This window comes from Cibotium barometz, chromosome 11 (genome assembly GCF_041138505.1).
Source record: "Cibotium barometz isolate CiBa-2024 chromosome 11, ASM4113850v1, whole genome shotgun sequence".
Taxonomy (NCBI): Eukaryota; Viridiplantae; Streptophyta; class Polypodiopsida; order Cyatheales; family Cibotiaceae; genus Cibotium; species Cibotium barometz.
The window spans coordinates 56,425,472-56,430,471 of NC_141056.1; positions in this window are offsets into that span (position 1 = coordinate 56,425,472).

Genomic DNA, 5,000 nt, shown 5'->3' on the forward strand with positions numbered 1-5,000 from the left:
TGTGACCATCAAAGTGAGAAAAAGTAAATGAGCGACGACTTATCTTTTGTTCTTTGCGGGTTTGTTGAGCGAAAACTTATCTTTTGTTCTTTGTGGGTTTGTTTAACGTCGAATGCGGCTCGCAAAATTTTAGCGATTCGGTCATCCTCAACATCCGAATCCCGGAGTCGCTTGTCGGGGTCTTGTAATTGGCATTCCGCATCTTGAAGTTGTTGCAACAAATAAGTTTGTTGTCCAAGGTAGCCTCAGGTAGCAAAGGAGTATCCATGTCGGAGTTATGTTGCAAAATGAATTGTGGCTTGATGATGGCATGATAAAGTAAAGAAAATTGAAAGTTGAGAGAGAGGAAGTTACCCGAGCACCGATGAATTAAACTTGTGAATTACCCTCTTCGAAATTGATGACTTGATTTAAGGATGTCCGCGAGGTATATTAGGCGTGTGAAAAGCCCTCTGTCAAGATTTTGATAATTTTAAAAAAAAAGTACACTTGAAAAAGGAGTCCACTTGTTGTAAAGGTTTGAGTATCAAAGGCTTAATAATAAAAAACTTGGATTATAAGACTTGGTTTTAAAAAAATCCCCACTTCAAAAGAAACAACTTTTGCAGAATAGAAAAAAAAAATGAAACGTTGAAGGGAGTCACCCATTGCCATCCGATTGGAAGGGAGGAAGAGTTGGAGCTAGAGTAGGTATGAAGGGTGGTTTAAGAGTCTATAGCCAAGTCCCAACTGAGTTAGTGTAGTGGTCAAGCTTGTGACTTGTAACCTCTAGGTTATGAGTTCAAGTCCCACTAGGCTCTCTCATGTTATAAAGGGACACCTATGCTCGCTTGATGTGTTTGGTTGCTCGGGCTCTTGCCCCTTGAACACTCGAGTGACTCCTCCTCCTCGGGTGGTGGATCACCCAAGATAGGAGGATCCATACGAGACCCCTCCGTTGTTCCAGCGCTCGACTCATCACGGTGGTCATGGGGGATGCCTAATTCGTGGCTCTTGCCCGATGGTACGTGGCCCTTGCCCGACCATGATAATTGGCTAATTGTTGGAAGGGGAAATCGGCTCCACCCACTTGAGTGGGCCTCGGGTGTGTACGAAAAAAAAAGAGTCTATAGCCAAGGGCGATTACATCCATGCTAGCCGATTGTGAAGAGGTAGAGAAACCAGCTAAACTGCTTTTGCGCAAAAGGTGGTTTTTCTCCCGGGCGCTTGAAACTCCTCAACAAGGGTGCTCAATGGAGAGAGAGTGAGCCCCTGAATGTGGCTATGAAGTCAAAAGAGGAATTTGGCAAGGCCGCTAAGAGGAGGATGGAAGCAAATCGAAGTAGTTCTCCTCTCTCTTTAGCATGGCGCAGGTTTACAGAGAAGAAGCTCTTCTTTATATATTAAAATAAGGATTTTCCAAGAGTATTAAAATAAATGTTTAATATATGGATGCTGTTGTGTGGGCAGCGACAGCACCTTTGCAGATATAGGCTATATATATATACTAGTATTGCACCCGCGCGTTGCTGCTATCGACCAAGGTTCCAGAAAAGAACTATTCCCTCTCTACAACCATCTCTCTCTCTCTCTCTCTCTCTCACACACACACACATGCCCTCTCCCTCTCTTGTCACGTACACACACTCTCAAATGTTGAAACTCTCTCTCTCTCTCTCTCTCTCTCTCACATGCACACACATATACACACGTGCTCTCTCTCTCTCTCTCTCTCTCTCACACACACACACACACACACACACACACACACACACATACACACACACACACACACATGCACACACTCCCTCTCTCTTCTTACACTCTCCCACACATAGAAGCGCTCTCTCTCTCTCTCTCTCTCTCTCTCTCTCTCTCTCTCTTTCAATCTCTCTCTCTCTCTCTCACTTACACACACTCTCTCTCTCTCTCTCTCTCTCTCTCTCTCTCTCTCTCTCTCTCTCTCACGCACACATACACATATGTAAATATATAATATATACAATATTATGTTTTAGATACATAAACCTATACATAAACACATATACGTATACATATATACATGTATTTAAAAATATAAATACAAACATCGACATAATTTAATTAATTTTGATTAAATTTTAATGTGCGGAGATGGGTGATAAGTTGTGATAGATAGATATATCATACACACATCTAAAAACACACACACACACACAAACATATATATATATATACATATACATATACATATATATATATATACATATACATATATATATATATATATATACAATACATATGTTGCCATATATATATAGGCAGTGATGTGTGTGAACACACTTAGGACCGCCGGGGCACTTTTTCCCTCTTTAGGAGGTTTTTTCCCCCGGCTTGTATATACACCCATCCTTCTAGGGCTAACTTATCTTTTATACATTGACACAATCTAATACATTGTGTGTTGTGTGCATTCTTGCTTCTTCTTCTCCAAGCTTTGTGTGCTTTCCTGCAACCCTAATTCCAACAATTGGTATCAAAGCAGGCATCGCCTCCCAGGGCTACGCCGCCAGCACCCTCCGACTCATGTTCTCCGATTGAGGTGAGCTTTCACGATCGCTTGCAGGTCCCTATACTCTGCAAATAAGCTCGTTGGGCTTAGCGTTCTTAGAAATCGCATATGAGGTCGTTTCGGGCTCCGTTTTTGCATTGCAAGTTCTACACAGGTGTTTTCATCATTTTCTGCAGAAATTTTGACAGTGCAGTTTTCTGCAAAACAGGCATACGTATTCTATTGTGGACCGTGCTACATAGCATGAGTTATTTTCTGTTCAATCTTTGCTTCATTACAGGTAGCTTTTGCATCAGTGGCCATGGCTGATAACAGTAATGATGTATTTCGCATGTTGTCTGCTAAGAAGACAAACTGGATGGAGACAGCAACTACCCACTTTGGGCATACATGATGCAGCATGTTTTGGTTGCAAAAGGAGTGTGGAACATTGTGCAGGGTATGGATGTACGTCTAGGTTCTGTGGATGTAGGATCTGTTGAGGATGTTGCAGGTTCTAGCAGCTCTATTGTTGCTGCTGTTTTACTTGCTGAACAAGCTCGTTTTGGGATGGTAAAGATGCGCAGGCTCATGCCTTGATTGCACTTTCTGTCAAACGTAACATCACCCCACATATTCGTTCAGCTAAAACAACAAAATAGGCTTGGGATATTCTAGCTGGTTTGTATGCAGGTCGTAACGAGGCAAAAATCTCTTACCTGCGTAAAGAGCTAGAATTGAAGATTATGCAAGAATATGATGACATCAATGTTTTTCTTGCTGAGATTAAAGATCTCAAAGAACAGTTGATTTCTGCAGGTGAGATTATTCCTGATCATTCTCTTGTGCGGATTGTTCTTGATGCTTTACCTGAGACATGTCAGACTTTTGCTTCCACGTGGAGACTTCTTACTGAGGACAGACCTGATGCTGTCAAGTATGATACTTTAGTCAACAAGCTCTTGCAAGAAGCACAGTCCAGGCAAAACAGGGCCAGGCAGCGTGCGGTTGATCAAGCATTTAATTCTGCCCAGCAGCAGAGAAGAAGTGGTAAGGCAGCCCCTTCCACTGTTTCTTCTCCTATTAGTAGGTCTGCAACTTCTTCTCCTTCCACAGGTAGCAACAATAAGTTTGAGAAGGCTTTTGATAAAGGCAAGAAAAAGACCAGGTGCAACTATTGTAAGGCAAATGATCATGTCATTAAGAATTGCCCTAAGCTAAAGGCTAAAGAGGCAAAGAAGAAAGAGTCAAATGCAGCCACAATAGCGGATGCTTCTACAAATGTAGATTCTGCAAATGTTGTGCAGGATACAGAATGGGCGTTTAGCGTGTATTGCCAGTATGACCCATCTGTACATGATGCATGTTTGGCAGTTTCTGTTGACTCTAATGTATGGTATTTTGACAGTGGTGCTACAAAGCACATTACCTTACATCGTGATATGTTCACTTGTCTTGAGGCTGTCTCTAATGGGAATACTGTCACATGTGCCAATAATGCTTCTTACCCAGTGAAGGGCGTTGGTAAAATTATGCTTACTGCTGTAAATGGCAGTGCTTTCACACTTTCAGATGCTTTGTATGTGCCAGGGATAAAGAAGAATCTATTGTCTATCTCTGCGCTTGCTAGACTTAGATTTGTAGTCAAATTCGTGGATGACAGATGTACTGTTCATGATTTAACTTCTGGTGATACGATTATTGCATCTGGCACCTTGTTTTATGGGCTGTATAGGCTCAATTTTTATGACAAGTGTGTGGAAGATTCAGCAAATGCAGTTTCTGATGAAAAGGCAGTTTCACATGCAAAACTATGGCATGCTCGTTTTGGTCATCTGAACTTTGCTAGTTTGCTACGTTTGTAGAAATTTGATATGGTTGCTTCATTGCCCCCTCTTGAGGCACCATTGAAACATGTTTGTGAAGGTTGTATTTTGGGCAAAATGCAGTGTTCTGCGTTTCCAAAGGATGGTTCTGTGCGGGCCACTCGCAAATTGCAACTTGTACATAGTGATGTATGTGGGCCTATGCAAACTCCGTAAACACTTGTACTTCGTGACTTTCATTGATGATTACTCAAGGCATGCATGGGTATATCCACTGAAGGCAAAGTCCAAAGTGTTTTTATACTTCAAACAGTTTTTTCTTATGGTTGAAAATGTATCCAATTGTACTGTGGGCACTCTCCATTCTGATCGAGTGGGGAGTACTTGTCTAAAGAGTTTGATGAATTTCTGGCTAGTCGTGGGATAAAACACCAATGTACAGTGCCGTATACCCCTCAGCAAAATGGTGTTGTTGAGAGGAAAAACATGTCACTTATGGAGATGGCACGATGTATGGTCAAGAGCCAAGCTTTGCCACATGCATTTTGGCTTGAGGCTGTCATGTGTGTTGCATATGTACTCAATAGGTGTCCCACTAAGGCCTTGCAGTCTATTACTCTATACGAAGCTTGGCATGGCAGGAAGCCTTCTATTGGTCACTTGCG